This window comes from Saccopteryx leptura, chromosome 6 (genome assembly GCF_036850995.1).
Source record: "Saccopteryx leptura isolate mSacLep1 chromosome 6, mSacLep1_pri_phased_curated, whole genome shotgun sequence".
Lineage (NCBI taxonomy): Eukaryota > Metazoa > Chordata > Mammalia > Chiroptera > Emballonuridae > Saccopteryx > Saccopteryx leptura.
The window spans coordinates 121,303,969-121,325,843 of NC_089508.1; the positions used below are offsets into that span (position 1 = coordinate 121,303,969).

General features: G+C 37.8%; 1 non-coding gene across 1 annotated transcript; it reads right to left on the bottom strand.

The window, feature by feature from the left end:
* Window positions 1-21,442: 21,442 nt before the first annotated feature.
* Window positions 21,443-21,568, bottom strand: LOC136377979 (U4atac minor spliceosomal RNA). The gene has a single exon (XR_010746572.1). It is a non-coding gene; the product is annotated as a U4atac minor spliceosomal RNA (small nuclear RNA).
* Window positions 21,569-21,875: the final 307 nt, after the last annotated feature.

Genomic DNA, 21,875 nt, shown 5'->3' on the forward strand with positions numbered 1-21,875 from the left:
AAAAAAGAATATCTAAGTGCAAAACAGAAAACAATAAAATATAAGCCTTACCTTTTACAACTCCTAGAAACTGTTAAGTTGCCCCCCAAAATAGCAGTAATCCATTGAAGGGGCCACCAAAATGGAATAGGTGAAATTGTATCAGGTTACAGGTTTGCTATCCAAACTTCTAAGAAAATAACTATAGCAAGAGAACCAATAATCAAGGCTTTAATACTCACAACAATCTTAAGTCAATTTATATTGACTTCTGTATCTGTTTCCTTGATACAGAAGGAAAGAAAATGAATGGGTTAAGCAATGGTGGATATACTAAAAATAAAATAGAATTATATCAAAAAAGAGCCTTATGCATCTTCCCCAAAATCTACAATAGATGTTAATCAAGGCCTTACATAATTCTTCTCACTTTGGGAGAGATAGTTTAACCCAAATCTATATGTGCCTCTTTACCAGCAATGGATTATAAAAGAAATAGCCAGATATGCCCTCTCTGCACTCTAAATAACCCTCAAGACTCAAGACCACCCCCTCCACTGGTAGAATTGGGACAGAAAAGAGGAACATATCCAGGAAAGAACTGGCAATTAGATTTTACTCAAATGCCCTCTTGTCAGGGGCATAAATATTTATTAGTTCTAACAGACACTTTTATAGGATGGGTCAAACTATTTTTAACTAGAACAAAACAGGCATCAAAAATAGTTAAAATATTATTGCAAAAACGAATCCTACAATTAGGACTCCAGTCTTTACAAAGTAATAATGGTCCTGCTTTATTTCACAAATAACTCAAAAGGTCAATAAGACCTTCCACATCAAATGGCATCTTCATTCCACCTGGAGAGTGAAGTCATCAGGGAAAGTCAAGAACACAAACCAGCCCTTGAAAAAAACACTGGCAAAATTATGCCAAGAAACTCATCAAAACTGACAATGTTTTCCATTGTTCTACTAAGAATATAGATAAATCCAACTCCATTATTAAGTCTAAGTCCATTTAAAGCTTTATATGAAAGGCCTTTTCTTTTCATGAGCCTCCTTTTTGACAAGGAGCTCACTCATGCCATTAGATATGGCACTTCTTTAGCAAACTTACAAGAAAATATTCAGAAATTGGGGCAAATACACATCCTCCAAACACTACAACTCTTTTGTATGAACCACAAATGCAAGTTTTAATAAAAACCTGGAAGAAAAGATCCCTGGCTTCCCAACTCATCCTCAGTAGAAAGGGACCTTATACAGTCATACTCTGTACTCCCACAACAATTAAAGTTCCAGGAAAAACAAGTTGGAGCCATCATTCTAGTGTGAAGCCTTATCATTCAACTGAACAAGAAACAGACAAATCAGGGACAATAACAAGACCTATAAACCCTAAAAGACCTGTGGCTATTCCTTAAAAATTCCAAATAAATAATGATTAATGGTGAGGCCTTAAAGCTACACCTTTATTCTGGCTTATTACCCTCCTTTGAATTCTCTTTATAATACTAAACCTACATATAAGGACTTGCTTACTCCCTTCTAAATAGAATCATTTATTTTATATACCTTAACCATATCATCCTAACAATAATAGGACTCCCAACTGAAATCATTCCATGGACTATCCTCTCCCTGCTGTTTTCTCTTAAACCCACACTCCTAATCAATACATCTCCCATAGTTAACTTACTGCCTAATACTACCTACATCCAATCCACTCTTGTCAGATATCTCTACAGATTCTAGGACTTCTGGAGAGGCATGGCCAAGTTCTTGCAGCTCAGGGTCCAAACACAGGGATTCGTGTACTATTCTACACCTGGCTATCAGAACTTATGTGTATCCACTACCAAAAAGGGTCTCACTCACCCTGTTATGGAACCCATCTATACCAGGGTTAAATCTAAAACTCAAGTTTCTCTCTGTCTCCATTCCTCTAGATTTGACCAGGGGCACCCTGTAAGATCTTTAATTAACACATCTTGCAACTTTACTGTTCAAATACACTTTGACAACCAAACACTCTCTCCCTTACTGCATCTTTCATTATACACCTTTTGCCTCACTGCTCCACCAAATATACTGCTCACGAAACTCAGGGGATATTTTCAAAATAAATATGAAGTGATAAAATATCCTCTAATTTTTGTAAGCAGTATATATCCATTTCTCAGAGACAAGAATATGCTAAAGGATTTTGTCAGGGACGACCCTTAAATTGCTCCCACCTAGCTTTATGGTCAACTCCTACTGGGGAAGCATAGGAAAAGACCACCACTCTCTCACTTATGACAATTTTGAAAGAAATGCTCACCCTACACATTATGTTTTGGAAAAACAAAACCAGCCATGCTTCTCACAGTAACACCCCTTGTTTTAGCCCCTTAACTGCAGCAGCTTTTGCCAGTACATACTTTTTTTTTAAAGTGAGAGAGAAACAGACAGACAGGCAGGCAGACAGGAAGGGAAAGAGATGAGAAGCATCAACTCATAGTTATGTCACTTTAGTTGTTCATGATTGTTTCTCATATGTGCCTAGAACAGGAGGCTCCAGCCAAGCTAAAGCCAGCGACCTTGGGCTCAAGCTAACAACCTTAGGCTTCAAGCCAGTGACACTGTGCTCAAGCCAGATAAGCCTGCACTCCACCCAGCAGCCTGGGGGTTTTAAACCTGGGTCATTAGCATCTCAGGTCAACACTCCAACCACTGCACCACCACAGACTGCTAGCACATACTTCTCAAAGTACACCTTTAACACAACCCATGATGACATCCAATTCAATAAAATCCAAATCAATATATATCATATGTCTCCCTCCTCAGAAAGAATTATATTTTATTTATGAAGATTTTTGTTATCAATGCCTACACAACAACTGGATGAGACTTTACATCCTAAGATATGTTTTTCCCAATATATCTGTTGCAGAAGCTATAGCACCTATACCCATACCTTTAAACACAACTCACACGATCTCTAAGAAAGGGGGTGTCCCTAATTCCCATTCTAATAGAAACAAACACCTTGGCTGGAGTAGCGGGAGCCACCTCTGAGACCACTGGAATAGTCTCAACAAACAACACCTATGTCAGTCTCTGTTCTAAGATGGCTCAGCTTAACACTTGGATTGTAGCCTCTTTCATCACCCTACAGACTCAAATCAACTCCTTAGCAGTGGTCACCCTCCAAAATAAATGGGGCTTAGATATGTTAACTGCTATACAAAAAGCTATCTATGTCTTGCTTAGAAAGGAAAGTTATTTTGGAGTCCACCAAAACAGGCCAAGTCTAGAACCATATCCAGCATTTTCTAGACAAGGCCAAGCAGCTCCAGGCCCAGGCCAAATAAGAGTGGAGTTCCTGGTCCACCTTATGGTCATGGAGTTTTTGGCTACTATCCTTTCTAGGTCTCCTGGCTTCCCTACCCCTCCTACTTCTTCTTGAACTTTGTTTTTTAATGCCCTTGTTAATTTTGTATCTTCCAGATCAAAAACTACCTGCAAATGGCCATCATCTGACCAGAATATTCAATTAAACCTCTCACCCTCCCCAAGACCAGATTGCTAAGAAATTCTGTTCAGAAACCTGTCACCTTCCCAGACAGAGAACAAGTGATGCCGTCCCAGAATCAACTCTACATCCTCAATCAATAGAAAGTTCATACAAAGACTGTCAACCTTCATTCAGCACCCTACAAAAATTTAGATGGTATCACTTATGGGAGGAATGTTAGGAAAAATAAACAGCTCTAGGGCAGAAAAAGGAGGGAAAAGAGAAAAGGGGAATTTATTTGACCAACTGAATAAGGGAATCAGCTGTCTTCAAATCTGCCAAAACAGAATGACCAAATAGTCCAATGACTCCACAATGACACAAAAGAGGAAGCCTTGAAAACCCTGTATGTTAGTCACAATATCCAAGAAGGGGAAATCTTAAAACTTACAGTTAAAAGTTTAAAGCCCTTAAAACCCCCAATAGGTGGGGCACTCAGACTAGCCAAATTGCCCACTTGTACTTTATACCAAATGTATTCTTCTAATAAGTTGCTTATTTTGCTTAAACAATGTATTTTGTCTTTCTCCTGAATTCTTTCTTGCAAGCATGACAAGAACCATGAAGGGGAAACTCCCTGAACTCGGGTCTTCCCCAGTGACACCACCACCAACACCACCACTAGAACCACTATTAAAGAAGCATTTTAAGCCCTGGCCGGTTGGCTCAGCGGTAGAGCATCGGCCTAGCGTGCGGAGGACCCGGGTTCGATTCCCGGCCAGGGCACACAGGAGAAGCGCCCATTTGCTTCTCCACCCCTCCGCCGCGCTTTCCTCTCTGTCTCTCTCTTCCCCTCCCGCAGCCGAGGCTCCATTGGAGCAAAGATGGCCCGGGCGCTGGGGATGGCTCTGTGGCCTCTGCCTCAGGCGCTAGAGTGGCTCTGGTCGCAACATGGCAACGCTCAGGATGGGCAGAGCATTGCCCCCTGGTGGGCAGAGCTTCGCCCCATGGTGGGCGTGCCGGGTGGATCCCAGTCGGGCGCATGCGGGAGTCTGTCTGACTGTCTCTCCCTGTTTCCAGCTTCAGAAAAATGAAAAGAAAAAAAAAAAAAAAAAAAGAAGCATTTTATGTGTCAGACACTGAACAAAAGCTTTGCCTACACTGCTTTCTTTACTGTGGAAAGAAAATTTATATTATTTGGCTATGTACTACATTTGTCCATAAGTACTAAAGCTGGAATTTGAAATTAGATTAAAAATTCTAAAGAACATACTTTTAACCATCATTATATTAAGACAATATTTCAAAAATTTCTGCCAAACAAAAAGTCTATTTAGTTTTGTATAATTAAAAACTACAAGTCAATATTTCACTCACAAAATTTCAAAGGTTTCAGAATCAATCCAATAAAACAATTTATGTTCCTTATTTAAGAGAAAGGCAGTGTTAAATTCATTGATTTTCTGCTCTTGATTTTCCCCCAGAGAATTTCAACAAAACAATGCTATTTATTCAACTTGAATGTGTAAATTTTATATCCTTTACACTGAAGCCTTGAATACTATTATGTTTTGCCACTTTATGTGATCTAATTATAACATGCCATTAAATGCTGCACATTTAAATGAAAAACAAAATTTAGAGTAAAATAAAATTCAGATTAAATATTGAAATTTTAGGCCCTGGCCGGTTGGCTCAGCGGTAGAGCATTGGCCTGGCGTGCGGGGGACCTGGGTTCGATTCCCGGCCAGAGCACATAGGAGAAGTGCCCATTTGCTTCTCCACCCCCCCTTTCTCTCTGTCTCTCTCTTCCTCTCCCGCAGCCAAGGCTCCATTGGAGCAAAGATGGCCCGGGCACTGGGGATGGCTCCTTGGCCTCTTCCCCAGGCACTAGAGTGGCTCTGGTCGTGGCAGAGTGACGCCCCGGAGGGGCAGAGCATTGCCCCCTGGTGGGCAGAGCATCACCCCTGGTGGGTGTGCCAGGTGGATCCCGGTCAGGCGCATGCGGGAGTCTGTCTGACTGTCTTTCCCCGTTTCCAGCTTCAGAGAAAAAAGAAAAAAAAATATTGAAATTTTAATACTATCAATTAAAGAAAGAACCAAATTTTATTGTTTTTATTGTTCTTTTTTTTTTTTTTTTTTTTTTTTTTTGTATTTTTCTGAAGTGAAAAGCAGGGAGGCAGAGAGACAGACTCCTGCATGTGCCCAAACAGGATCCACCCAGCAAGCCCATTAGGGGATGATGCTCTGTTCATCTGGGCCATTGCTCCATTGCAACTGAGGCCATTCTAGCACCTGAGGCAGGGGCTATGGAACCATCCTCAGCACCCTGGCCAACTCTACTCCAATGGAGCCTTGGCTGCAGGAAAGGAAGAGAGAAACAGAGAGAAAGGAGAGAAGGGAAGGTGGAGAAGCAGATGGGCACTTCTCCTGTGTGCCCTGGCCAGGAATCAAACCCAGGACATCCATACACCAGGCTGATGCTCTGCCAGGATCTTTATTCTTGTTCGTAACACTTCTTGTATTTACAGCAGTGATTCTAAACATCTGGAATGATCACAAACCTCATTTAAATATCAGAGGAAGGCTGTGAATTCTCTCTTTAAAAATACACAGAAACAAACACATACATATTAATACATACCATAATATTTAATCTAAATGTAAGTAGGATACATAAGAATCCCTTTTCTAGATCATTTTAATTGAGTTTGCATTGATAGAAAATGGCAATATCTAAATTTATTCTATATCCCAGGTGTTCCTGCAGAAGACAACTGACACCTGGTTGTAGAACTTAGAGCTTACCAAGATATGCTATTCATTATGTGAAAAATACCTGACTTAAAAGCAAGAAGTACAGGAATAAAGCCTTATCAATAAAATTACTCCAGAAAGTGTCAAATAAGCAAAATCACCATGTTACCACTCAGAACATATATCTTCACTGTGTATATCCAAAGGACTTGTATCAAACTATGACTCCAGGACTAGACATGTAAAAGAGATTATTTAAAACAAAAATGCTCATATTTCCCCTGAGGAAAAAGATAAGGACAAAGTAGGATGATTCTCTTGATATAATTTTATATACCTACCACAGGCTCTCATTCGTAATACCACCAATTTTGAATTGTAAGAGAAACACCTACACAATTCTATGCCAGTACTCTAATGCTTATGGGGAAAACAGATACTCAAAAATTTAAGCCCAAGTTCAATGCAAACTTTCACAGAACTCCAATGTGCTGTCTCACTTTTCATACTCCCTGGGTGGTTTCACACAGCTTCAACAAACAGCTGCTTATGCCAAAGCTATTATTACAATCACCAAACCAGCAAACAAAAAGTTTAAAAGGACCACTAGAAGAGATGTGTTTAATCCTTTTACCTCTCACGATGGAAATTCACATCATTTCCAATTCTCTTAGTTATTTTCTGTTAGTTTACTGAAAAGTGATTTTGAACAAAGAAATGATTAAACTAATCCAGGTTGAAAGAAGGTGATATAATTATAGATCACAGAGCCTCATTCTCACAGAGAAAAATCTAAAAGGGGTGAACATTTAGATAATTTTTAAATAATTATATACTTAAAGTATATAATATAAAGTTGATTATCTAACTAATGGCCATCAATAGTGAGCAAATTACTAAATTATGCATTTCTTTTCCTGACATGAAGTTCAGTTGAAGTATTCCATCAGTGGTGTACTTAAAAACCTAGCCATTATCTTCAGAGGAAGAAGAAAAGAGGAAGAAAGCAGGCAAATGGGAAGTAAATACAAGAACAATTTCTCATGTTGACAGAACATTCTAATGCATGAACAGAGAACTAAGAGCAGTAACCATCAGTTGAATAATCAAACAGGTTAGGCTATAAAACATAACTCAGCACAGGTAAAAATTTCTCTAAATTTTAATAGGAGTTGATTTTTAGCCTAAAGAGGTTTATAATTATTATTTATCAGCTACAGAAATAACCATTACTTATGGACATAGACAGATATATTTAAAATCTATAGCCCTATATTTTGGCCAACATTTACAAAATATGTTCTTTTTGTGAAACTACATTACACCTAGGGCTGGCTGTGTCACACACTCCTACTGCTGAATGTCAGTTGTTTGCCTAAAACTTGTTTCCAAATCGCCTTATTTCACATTGTTTAAAGCTTCAATCTCTTTAAATGATCTCAGCAGATCCTTATATATTGTAACTCCATGTATTTTACTTCCTCTAATTCACCCTACTGTCAACTAATCTGCTGACATTTCACTCAAATCTTTTATTGCTTCCTATTACCAAGTTAATTCTTGACACAGATATGGTACAGTTCTCTCTCTTAATTAGCCTTCAGATAAAATATTGTGGTATGAGTGTATTTCAAATATACTCATGTACCTCATCCCTTCCTGCCTGCACAAGTGCAACAGATTCTAACTTCTGTATTTCAAATATTTCCAGAAGTCTTTGTAATGAGAAATAAAGAGCCCATCAATGCTCTATAAAGTTGACTATATGGATATAGAGGAAAGTTCATAAAATTTTGCAAGTTTCAATCCACCACATTTGGGGATAATTGTACATAGTGTCTTTTACATAAGATGTATAGCATGCATATTCTACTAGCCTAGGATTAGAGCAAATATACATGGAGGAGAATGAGATTAGTATCAGGAGGGTGCAACTGAAGTTATTGCCAGTTAAATCAGTTCACCTGGAGAAAGTGGCAAGAAGCAAATCTCTGGAATTGGTATATATGTTCCTCCTCTCCCTGAGCATCAAAAATACATTTGCAATGTCTCATTAAAACTAACTAATTCTGGGTGATGGGTATGCAACAGAACTAAATGACAAGATAACCTGAAAATGTTTTCTTTGAATGTATGTATCCTGATTTATTGATGTCACCCCATTAAAATAAAAATTTATTTATAAAAAAAAAAAACTAACTAATTCTTCTGCAATGCCCAACATTCACCTACTTAAAAGGCAATCACCACATCATGATTATTAATGTAATGTTCTACATTTTTTATTGTCTGCTAGAAATTTTCTTTATTCAAGATGAAATTTTGAAAGCAAGTTGTACAAGTTTGTAAAGAATGACACTGCATGTTTCTACCCCACCTCATTACTGGAGAATCTTTATCCACAATTCAATTATCTTATAAAATATGCCAAGGACATGAAGTCAAGGCAAACACAGGTGAATCCAAACATGTTTACTGGAGAATGTCTTTAATGCCACACAACCAAGACCACAGGATTCACTTCATATTTCCTGCTGCCTAGAAAAGATGGGACTCTTTGGAATGCTAGAGCCTTGTAAAAACATGGAGAGCCACAAAGCAGTGTGCCCTGGCTGAAATAAGACTACAAAAAAAGGTGGAACTTCAGACCTGAGCTAAAGCTTTAAAGATCAAGGAAACTGCCTTACCAGAAACAAGTGATTATAAAACTAGAATCATCATCAGAAGTGAACCAATAGAAATTTTTACCATATCAGGTAAAAACAAAGCTAGACATTCTGAAAATCTACAGAATAAAACCAGGTGGGGAATAAAATCAGAAAAGTCACAGTAGACACCTGCTGCCCTAGGGCAGTGATTTGGACCTTCAACTGTTTGCAAGGATAAGAACATCAGACCCCAAAACAACAGCTAAACATTAGCATTCTTCTGGAAAAGATGGAAATATAAGGCACAACCAACACAGGAATGAGTGCTAATCCTGGCAGTGAAGGACTGATTTATGTTTCTTCTAATGCAGTGTTTCCCAACCTTTTTTGTGCCATGCCCCACCTTAACCTTTCTAAAATTTTTATGTCCCCCCCATATAACATACATAATTTTTAACATTAAAAATTGATTTGTTCACTTAATAAACATAAATGATAGGTTCTAGGAAGAAATCACTATGAAATTGTTAACAAAACACAGTAAGTAAAATTTCAAAACATATAATGAAAAACAGAAATTTAAATTCCAAATAATTTTAATACAGATTTTTCTATATTAATTTACTATTTTAATTTAGTGTGATCCTTGCACTTGATGCTTGCTGCACAGAGATTTTATATTAGGTTCCAATTTGGTTAGCTTTAGTCTCAAGTCTCCACGTTGTGTTATATCCAGCCGATTTCTTTTTTTTACCAGTAAATCATTTACAGCACTAAATCCACATTCAGCTAAAAATGAAGATGGAAATGGTAGCAATAGTTTTCTTGTACATTTGGTTGAATTTGGGTATTTGATTTTTGTTTCCTCACAAAGCCATGCCATCGCTCCTTTGATATTAAATAAAGCTTTAACTGACTCATCATTTTGCAATTCTGCGAGTTCTTCTTGATACTGCATATTTGATATATCAGACAAATCCACTAACATTGGCTGCATCATCCATGTTGGGAAATCAATTTGTTTTAAATCAGAAAATCTTTCTTTTAAATCAACTGATAGAATTTAAATGTATATAACACATTTACTACACTACCACCACAAATCAAAGGGTATCTATATTTTTTCCACTTGACAAAATTTTCTGGAAAGTTATTCTTCTAAAATTAAAATTGTTGTGCATGCACTATTATAGCCCCAATAATATTTATAAAATATTAGTGCTTTCTAGCCCTGATGCAAGAAGTACTTAATAAAGAGTTTAATATTAATAAAAATAAAATCAAATACTTACCAATTATATCTATACTATATATATATGTATATTTATTAAATCAACGAGCTTTTACAACAGTTTTGACTGACACTTATTTCAAATTAACACCAACTGAATGATGTGAAACACTACAGAAGTTGTGATGGGCCAATTAGGTGAGAATAACTGCGTTGTTTAGCGAGTTTTTAAAATGTCCGGGGTTCCCCGCGGCAGACGGCACACTCCGTGGTGAACCCAGGATGAAGTTTACTTGACAACGCCAATCACCCAGTTGATATTTTGGTCTAGTCAAACGAAATTATACTTAATAATTATTTACCTCAATTATTTAAGAATTGTATTTTTTGTTAAATTTGGCACCGATATCTAGCATTGCATTTAAATGGCCTGGGGCGAAAGAGTTAAAGTCATGTCGAGTCCATTTTCAAATTGCCCCCCTTAACTATCGAATTGCCCCCCTGTGGGGCGTGGGCCCCACGTTGGGAAACACCGCTCTAATGCATATAAATTTACTCAAATATAAAGATTTCTACTTCTGCATATTATTTCTATTCCCTGACTGATTGCATCTACACTCATAGTTTTAGTTACACACTGCATGCTGAAGACTCCTTACACCTATTCTATGTCTGATCTTCTAACTTGTTTATCCCACCATCCAACATTGATAGCTAGATTTCTCTGTAATAAAAAACTTAGTATTTCTGTGACTGATCTCTTCATATTTCATCCATTTCATTTTGTTCCTGTCAAAATGCTCCTTAATGTCATTTTGGGTTCTCCAAAAAATTGATGCTACATTGGGATTAGAGATGCAAGAGCTTTATTGGGAGACACACCTGTGATGGAGGGAAGGAGCTGGCATGGGCAAGGCAATCCTTCAGACCACAGAGCAGATCTGACACTGTGAAAGAAGAGGGTAGAGGAAGGGTTGGAAGGGAGGAGCCTGAGTACTGCAGTGCAGTTCTGAAAGTCTTGTTCAGGCCAACAGTCCTTGAGTAAAAACAACCAGAGGAAGACTTCCATACCAGAAAGGAATGACCAGCTCTAATTCTACCATAGTGATCAGGCATTAGATGCTGGGGGCTCATGAATTTCTTGTCAAAGCAGATTTGAAGGTCCTAGAATTATAATTGAAACTATCAGGCCCTGGCTGGTGGCTCAGTGGATAGAGCATTGGCCTCACATATGGATGTCAAGGGCTTGATTCCCAGTCAGGGCATACAGGAGAAGCAACCATCTTCTCTTCCCCCTTCTCTCTCTTTACTCTTCCCACAACCAGTGGCTCACTTGGTTTGAGCATGGCCCCAGGCATTGAGAATAACTCTGTTGGAACATATCAGCTCCAGATGGGGATTGCATGTGGACTATCTCCGTTTCTCTCACTAAGAAGAAAATAAAGAGAAGAAAGAAAGAAAGAAAAAAGAAAGAAAGAAAGAAAGAAAGAAAGAAGTTATAAAGAAAGGAAGAAAGAAAGAAGAAAGAAAGGAAGGAAGGAAGGAAGGAAGGAAGGAAGGAAGGAAGGAAGGAAGGAAGGAAGGAAGGAAGGAAGAAAGGAATGAAGGAAGGAAGGAAGGAAAGAAGGAAGGAAGGAAGGAAGGAAGGAAGGAAGGAAGGAAGGAAGGAAGGAAGAAAGAAAGAAAGGAAGGAAGGTAGGAAGGAAGGAAGGAAGGAAGGAAGGAAGGAAGGAAGGAAGGAAAGAAGGAGGGAGGAAGGAAGGAAGGAAGGAAGAGAAAACTATCAGTCACTATGTACCTTATAAAAGGTACTCTTTTTATAATTGATTGATTTTAGAGAGAGAGAGGGAGAGAGGAGGAAAGAAAGAGAGAGAGATAGAAGCATTCATTTGTTGTTTCAATTAGTTGTACATTTATTGGTCACTTCTCATATGTGCCCTGACAAGGAGATCGAACCTGCAACCTTGGTGTTTTGGGACAATGCTCTTCTAACCAATTCAGCTAACCAGCCAGGACCTGGTTCAAGGTGCCCTTGAAGGGAAATCAGTGTGATGCATCTCCACTTCCCTCACCCTTCCACTTTGCCTAAATTAAGAACCAGTCAGCCTGAACTCTTTTCTCCTTCTACTTCCTAAATCTATTAAATATGCTTTTTTAAAAACATTTCTTGAATCCATCTTCTCTTCTCAATCCCCTACTCCAGTTGTCCCTATTCATGTAGCTCATCCCTTCCTGCCTACACAAGTGCAACAGATTCTAACTTCTGTATTCATTTTAGTTCCCTCAAATTCACCTCACACACAGATTTGCCAGAGGGGCCTATACAGTTAAAATATAACCTTTCTACTCTTTGCAGAAGAAGAGCATCTCACCACCCACTGTAGTTCACTCTTCTACCACAAGACCAGATTCTAAGAATAAGAGGGGATATCCCTGGAAGATGGCAGTGGAGCAGGCAGATGCACAGACACCCTGCTCTCACCACCAAACTGAAATACAAATCAATTTAGAAAAAATCAGCATAAAAAACCAACTCTGGACTACAAGAACACCTCTCAAAAACCAAGGAGCAAAGAAGAAGCCACAACAAACCTGTAGAGAGCGCCTGAATCTCCCCTGCTTACAGGAATGGAGGGTGGGGGGGTGAGGCTGAGAGCCCAGAAGGGATCTCACTCCAGGGAAAAGAGCAGCCTGTGGTGGCACAGTGGATAAAGCATCAACCTGGAAATGCTGATGTCGCCGGTTCAAAACCCTGGGCTTGCCTGGTCAAGGCACATATGAAAGTTGATGCTTCCTGCTCCTCCCCCCTTCTCTCTCTCTCTCTCTCTCTCTCCTCTCCATAATGAATAAATAAAATCTTAAAAAAGAAAAGAAAAGAAAAGAAAAGACCAGCTTATCTCCCAAGTGGAAAGGAAAGAGAAAGGGAAAGACTGTGAGGGGCTAAGGAATGCAGGAGATGACCTAAAAAAAAGCTGACTCATTCATGCTGGAGGTGGCCATAGCTAGGTGAGGGACTGATCCTTCCCCACAAAACAGTACTGAACTGCTTCTGGATAAGAGATCTTCAGACATCTCTCCAGCTCCAATCAGTGCAACAACACACAGCTGAAAACAAGAAGTGGGGAGGAGGGGCAGTAACTCAGGTCTCCATGGAGATCTGAGATACACCTCCCCCTACTGAAGCTGAGAAAACACCCTGCCCCCAGAGAGATTAGTTGGCTGAAGAGGACTTCAGAGTCTCAGGTTACACCCATCGCATTCCTGGACACAAGGAAGCTCCCTGCTGAGATCAGTAAACAAGACTATCACCTGTTAAGAAAACAAACAAATCAAGACTTCAAAGCTGCCCAAATCCAAAGTGGATTATAAATAATAGCTGATACCAACCCAAGAAGACCTAGAAATAACACAACTGAAAACTGAAGGCAGACAACACCAAGCCTAGACTCAACCAAATGTACAACAAAAACACCCAAACAAAGACAATGATAAGACAAAAAAATTGCAATCCAAACAAAACCACAAGAGAAATTTTCAGGAGATGAACTGAGTGACATGGAAATAATCAAACTTCCAGATGCAGAGTTCAAAATAATGATTGTAAGGATGCTTAGGGATCTGAGAACAACAATGGATGGTCATTATGAACACCTAAATAAAGAAATAGCAAGTATAAAAAAGAATCAGACAGAGATGACAAATACAATATCAGAAGTAAAGACCACAATGGAAGGAATTAAAAACAGAATAGATAGAGCTGAGGATTGAATCAGCGAGTTGGAGGACAACTGGAATGAAGGCATAAAAGCAGAGAAGAAAAAAGAAAAGAGACTGAAAAAGTCTGAGGAAACTCTTAGAGAGCTCTGTGAGAACATGAAGAGAAATAATATCCACATCATAGGGGTTCCTGAAGAAGAAGAAAAAGAACAAGGGATAGAGACTTTGTTCAATCATATCATAGCTGAAAACTTCCCTAAATTAATGGAGGAGAAACTCTCACAAGTACAAGAAGCACAGAGGAATCCATTAAAGAGAAACCCAAAGAAACCTACACCAAGACACATCATAATTAAAATACCAAAGCTAAGCAATAAAGAGAAAATATTAAAAGCAGCAAGAAAAAAAAAAGCTATCACCTACAAAGGAGCCCCCATAAGGATGACATCCAACTTCTCAACAGAAACACTTGAGGCCAGAAGGGAATGGCAAGAAATATTCAAAGTAATGCAGAACAAGAAACTACAACCAAGACTACTTTATCCAGCAGGGCTATTGCTTAAAATCAAAGGAGAAATAAAAAGCTTCCCAGACAAAAAACAACTCAAGGAATTCATTACAATCAAACCAATGCTGCAGGAAATGTAAAGGGGCCTGTTGTAAACAGATCAAAGTGGGAAAAGAATATACCAAAAGAGGAATACAGCCTTAAAGAATAAAATGGCAATAAACAACTACATATTAATAATAACCTTAAATGTAAATGGATTAAATGATCCAATCAAAAGACATAGGGTAGCTGCATGGATAAGAAAACAGGACCCGTACATATGTTGTCTACAAGAGACACACTTTAGAACAAAAGATACACATAGATTGAAGGTAAAAGGATGGAAAAAAACATTTCATGCAAATGGAAATGGAAAAAAAGCTGAGGTAGCAATACTTATATCAGACAAATTGGACTTTAAAACAAAGAATATAGTAAGAGATAAAGAAGGCCACTACATAATAAAAAAGGGAGTAATCCAACAGGAAGATATATCTATTATAAATATCTATGCACCTAATATAGGAGCACCTAAATATATAAAGCAGACTTTGATGGAGTTAAAGGGCAAGATCAACAGCAATACTATAATAGTAGGGGATTTCAATACCCCACTAACATCACTAGATAGATCCTTAAGAAAGAAAATTAACAAAGAAACAGCAGAGTTATTGAACACACTAGATCAACTCGATTTAATAGGTATCTTCATAACCTTTCACCCTAAAGCAGCAGAATATACATTCTTTTCAAGTGTTCATGGTATATTCTCTAGCATAGACCACATGTTAGGGCACAAAAGTGGTCTCAACAAATATAAGAATATTGAAATCATATCAAGCACTTTCTTCGATCACAATGGCATGAAACTAGAAATGAACCACAACAGAAAAGCTCAAAAATTCTCAAACACATGGAAACTAAACAGCAAGTTGTTAAATAACAAATGGATTAAGAATGAGATCAAAGAAGAAATAAAAAGATTCCTAAAACAAATGACAATGAGCATAAAACAACTCAAAATTTATGGGACACAGCAAAACCAGTACTGAGAAGGAAGTTCATAGCACTACAGGAACACTTTAAGAAGCTAGAATAAGCTCAGATAAGCAACTTAGCCCTGCATCTAAAAGAATTAGAAGAACAGCAAGTAAAGCCCAAATGTAGTAGAAGGAAGGAAATAATAAAGATCAGAGCAGAAATAAATGACATAGAGGCTAAAGAAACAATACAGAGGATCAATGAAACTAGGAGCTGGTTCTTTGAAAAGGTAAACAAGATTGATGAACCTTTAACTAAAATCACCAAGAAAAAGAGAGAGAGGACCCAAATCAATAAAATTAGAAATGAGAGTGGAGAAATAACAACTGACACAACAGAAATACAAAATATTGTAAGAAAATACTGTGAAGTACTGTTCGCCAAAAAACTAGACAACCTAGATGAAATGGACAAATTCCTTGAAACATACAATCTTCTAAAAATCAATCTGCAAGAATCAGAAAACCTAAACAGACTGATTACACCAAATGAGATCAAAACAGTTATCAAAAAACTCACAATAAAGAAAAATTCAGGGTCTAATGGCTTGACAACTGAATTCTACCAAATATTCACAGAACTATTTCAAAAAATTCAAGAGGAAGGAAGACTTCCAAGCTTCTTTTATGAGGCGAGCATAATTCTGATTCCAACACCAGGCAAAGACAACACAAAGAAAGAAAATTATAGGCTAATATCTCTGATGAATATAGATGCTAAAATCCTCAACAAAATATTAGCAAACCAGATCCAACAATATATAGAAAAAATCATACACCATGATCAAGTGGGATTTATTCTGGGGAGGCAAAGCTGGTACAATATTCATAAATCAATCAATGTGATTCATCACATAAACAAAAAGAAGAAGAAAAACCATATGATAATTTCAATAGATGCAGAAAAAGCATTTGATAAAATCCAGCACCCATTCATGATCAAAACTCTCAGCAAAGTGGGAATACAGGGAACATACCTCAACATGATAAAAGCCATCTATGAGAAACCCACAGCCAACATCATATTCAATGGGCAAAAATTAAAAGCAATACCCTTAAGATCAGGAACAAGGCAGTGGTGCCCCCTTTCACCACTCTTATTTAACATAGTCCTGAAAGTTCTAGCCACAGCAATCAGACAAGAAGAAGAAAGAAAAGACATTCAAGTTGGAAAAGAAGAAGTAAAACTATCATTATCTGCAAATGATATGATATTGTTTATTGAAAACCCTAAAGTCTCAGTCAAAAAACTACTGGACCTGATAAATGAATTCAGCAAAGTGACAGGATATAAAATCAATACTCAGAAATCAAAGGCATTTTTATATGGCAACAATGAACAGTCAGAAAGAGAAATTAAAGAAACAGTCTTCTTCACTATTACAACCAAAAAAAATAAAGTACCTAGGAGTAAACTTAACCAAGGAGACTAAAGACTTGTATTCAGAAAATTACAAAGCATTGATAAAAGAAATCAAGGAAGATACAAACAACTGGAAGCATATACCATGCTCATGGTTAGGAAGAATAAACATCATTAAAATGTCTATATTGGCCCTGGCCGGTTGGCTCAGTGGTAGAGCGTCAGCCTGGCGTGCAGAAGTCCCAGGTTGGATTCCCGGCCAGGGCACACAGGAGAGGCACCCATCTGCTTCTCCACCCCTCCCCCTCTCCTTCCTCTCTGTCTCTCTCTTCCCCTCCCGCAGCAGAGGCTCCACTGGAGCAAAAGATGGCCCGGGCGCTGGGGATGGCTCCTTGGCCTCTGCCCCAGGCGCTAGAGTGGCTCTGGTCACGATAGAGCGATGCCCCGGAGGGGCAGAGCATCGCCCCCTGGTGGGCAGAACGTTGCCCCCTGATGGGCGTGCTGGGTGGATCCCGGTCGGGCACATGCGGGAGTCTGTCTGACTGTTTCTCCCCGTTTCCAGCTTCAGGAAAATACAAAAAATACAAAAAATAAATAAATAAATAAAATGTCTATATTACCCAAAGCACTCTATAAATTCAATGAAATACCAATTAAAATACCAATAACATACTTCAAAGATATAGATCACATATTCCAAAAATTTATATGGAACCAAAAAAGAACCCGAATAGCCTCATCAATCTTAAAAAGGAAGAATAAAGTGGGAGGTATCACACTTCCTGATATCAAGTTATACTACAAGGCCATTGTACTCAAAACAGCCTGGTACTGGCATAAGAACAGGCATATAGATCAATGGAACAGAACAGAGAACCCAGAAATAAACCGACAGCTCTATGGACAACTGATATTTGACAAAGGATGTAAGGAAATACAATGGAGTAAAGACAGCTTCTTTAACATATGGTGTTGGGAAAATTGGACAGCTACCTGCAAAAAAATGAAACTAGATCACCAGCTTATACCACTCACAATAATAAACTCAAAATGGATAAAAGAATTAAATGTAGGCCATGAAACCATAAGCATTTTAGAAGAAAACATAGGCAGTAATCTCTCCAACATCTCTCGGAGCAATATATTTGCTGATTTATCTCCATGGGGAAGTGAAATAAAAGACAAGATAAACAAATGGGACTTTATCAAACTAAAAAGCTTCTGCACAGCTAAAGACAATAAGAACAAAATAAAAAGACAAACTACACAATGGGAGAACATATTTGACACTGCATCTCATAAGGGGTTAATAACCAAAATTTATAAAGTACTTGTAAATCTCAACACCAGGAAGACAAACAATCTAATCAAAAAATGGGCCAATGAAATGAATAGACACTTCTTCAAAGAGGACATACAGATGGCCAAATAGGCATATGAAAAAATGCTCAACATCACTAATCATTAGAGAAATGCAAATTAAAACCACAATGAGATATCACCTCACACCAGGCAGAATGGCGCTCATCAACAAAACAACACAGAATAAGTGCTGGCGAGGATGTGGAGAAAAGGGAACCCTCCTGCACTGCTGGTGGGAATGCAGACTGGTGCAGCCACTGTGGAAAACAGTATGGAGATTCCTCAAAAAACTGAAAATCGAACTGCCTTTTGACCCAGCTATCCCACTTTTAGGAATATACCCCAAGAACACCATAGAACGATTCCAAAAGGAGAAATGCACCTCCATGTTTGTGGCAGCATTGTTCACAATAGTGAAGATCTGGAAACAGCCCAAATGTCCGTCAGAGGACAAGTGGACTAAAAAGCTTTGGTACATATATACTATGGAATACTACTCAGCCATAAGAAATGATGACATCGGATCATTTACAATAACATGGATGGACCTTGATAACATTATATGGAGTAAAATAAGTAAATCAGAAAAAACTAAGAACTGTATGAATCCATATATAAATGGGACATAAAAATGAGACTCAGAGACATGAACAAGAATGTGATGGCAATGGGGGTGGGGGGGAGGGGAGAGAAAGGATGGGGTGAGGAAGGAGAGAGGGGGTGGGGGAGGTGAGGGGCACAAATAAAACCAGATAGAAAGTGACAGAAGACAATTTGACTTTGGGGGAGGGGTATACAGCACAATAAAATGTCAAAATAATCTGGAGATGTTTTCTCTCAACATATGTACCCTAATTTTATCAATGTCACTGCATTAAATTTAATAATAATAATAAAAAAATATATATATATATAACCTTTCTATATTCCCCATTTCCAACATAAAATAAATCCATTCACATTCTTGCCAGGATATATAAAATCCATAAAACCTATGACTCCTACCTTTCTCTCCAACATTGTGTCCATTTCTTACTCCAAAATCCAGAAACACTAAATGCTGTTTGGCACCCCATGTCTTTGCTCTTGCGTTCACTTCTCTGCATAGTGGTTCTTTCTCACCTCTCCATGTCAAGCTCACTCTAGGTCTTTAACGTTCAGCTCAAGCATAATCTAATCTAGAAAACCTTCCCTGACCACACTGGGTCATATGAATACTCTGTGATTCACAAAAAGCATGTGTGCTTTCTAGATTACATTATAACTATTTGTATTTCAAACTTCAAAAAGACTGAGTTTTTCAAGGCACTTGCTCATTTTCTAACAAAAACTTCAAGGTTTCTTATTCATCTGTGTGATTCCCACTGTTAGAAGAGTACCAGTTTAGAGGTGCTCAGTAAATAGCATTAAGCAATTTATGGGAAGGGTAAAGAAAGAAAAACTCCTCCAAAACTATTAAATGCCAAATCTGTGTCAAGTGCTATACATTTTCAACTGTATTAATTGCTTCAACCATGATGTAAAGTTAGGTATTATATTTCCACTAGAAAATTAAGGTTCATTTAGGTCAAATAAAATTCTGAGATTTAACCCAATTTATTTAATTTCAAAGACTCTTTTCTATGTTGTTTATTCCCACCTCAATAGTTAAGTTTAATAGCAATGGGTAAATTCCATGATATAGTCAACTCTAATTACACTCAAAGACATGATGTGGCATGCAGGGAAAAACGATACTTAGATAAACTTGGATTTGTCACGTTAGGCATTGTAAAAATTATAAACTTTATAATGTTCAGTTGTATTCCTATAAAAAGAATTTTTAAAAAGGTATTACCAGTACCTACTTTACAGGGATCTTTGTAAGAACCACAGGGACCAAATATATACCTCCTATATAATGTCTGGTGAAGATGAACTATTTATTAAAAAGTTGGCAATGGTGGAATAAATTATTTCATCCAGATACAATCAAAGCTACCAACAACTAAAGAAATGGCCAACCATGCTATATTCCTGCTCTGTCCCACTCTCAGACACAAATGGTAACAAAGGACTATAGTCATTAGATGGAAGAAAATTCTAAAAGGGCTTTTATAACCATCAATAAAATAATTAAGTGATAGCTGGGTAGCTCAGTTGGTTAGAGCATAATCTGAATATGCCAAGATTGTGGGTTTAATTCCATCAGGGCACATACAAGATTCAACCAATGAATGCATAAATAAGTGGAACAACAAATCAATGTTTCTCTCTCTCTCTCTCTCTCTCTTTCTCTCTCCCTTCCTCTCTTCCTCTCAAATTAATAACTTTTTAAAAATAGGGTAATTAATCTTTAAAATTTTAAATATAAAATATAGTTAAAACCAATTTTCTGAAGAAAGATATATTCTTCTGTAGTGCCTGACCAGGCGATGGTACTGTGGATAGAGCATGAACCGGGGACACTGAGGACCCAGATTTGAAACCCTGAGGTTGCTTGCTTGAGTGCAGATTCACCAGCTTGAGCATAGGGTTTCTGGCTTGCAGTAGGATTATAGATATGCTTCATGGTCACTGGCTTGAGCCCAAAGGTCATTGGCTTGAAGCTCAAGGTTGCTGGCTTGAAGCTCAAGTTGCTAGCTTGAGCAAGGAGTCACTGGTTCAGCTAGAACCCCCAAGTCAAGGTATATATGAGAAAACAATCAATAAGCAACTGAAGTGCTGCAACAACAAGTTGATGTTTCTTATCTTTCTGTCTGTCCCTCTCTCTCTCTCTCTCTAAAATATGTGTGTGTGTGTGTGTGTGTGTGTGTGTATGCTCAAACAATTATAAATCATTTCATTTCTCTTCTATGTATGAGGAAAGTACCTTCAGAAAAAGAAGGTATCCCTTATGGAGAAATTATTTGATATTTTGAGGTATCTAAGATGTTGCAATATGGAAGAATTCAATTCAGTGCATTTGATTTACATCATAAACTAATCATTTCAACTGAGTTTTCTTCACATTTCCTGAAAGTATAAAGTTTGGGAAAGGTCTTATTTCTGGGTGACTTCTTACATGTTGCAGTAGCCAGTTGCAGTATAAAAATGTGCAGTACTTTAACAATTCATCAAAAAGGCTGATAAAATCAGAATTCTTGCTGCACCCTATATGTTTTTGTTTTTTTGCTTATTACCCTATTCATTGGTCCTGTTGGGCAAAAATTAGAGGCCCACATATACTTCATTTTAACCCAAATCTTGGCAGCTTCAAATCTTTTTTTTTTTTTTTTTTTTTTTTTTTTGGTGGAAAAGGGTTTTTATTTTTTTCCAAAAATTGCACCAAAATAAAGCAAGGCTTTAGTTGATGCGAGTGTGTTGTTTAGGCGTTAGCAGTACTGCCCTCGCTATGCGCTCATTGGACAGTAGCGCAACCCCAAGAAAAGGATGGTTAGCAGCTTCAAATCTTTACCAGATCTTTCAGAGCAATTTAAAATCAATTTGAAAACAAGTCTATACTGAATGAGCAAGGCTGAACATGCCCAATTATTCAGTGATTGTTCAACAATGGTAAGGCAGACTGAGGACATGGACAATTTGTGTGGTACAGGGGTGTTTGTGAAGCTTCATTTCACAGCAGAAATAAAGTAAGAATTTAAATATTTCTGTGTGCATTTCCAATTTAATGGTTTCTACCCTATTGTTAATAAAAATCAAAATAAATGATTTACATCTTTGTTAAGCTTAAGGAGAAAGATG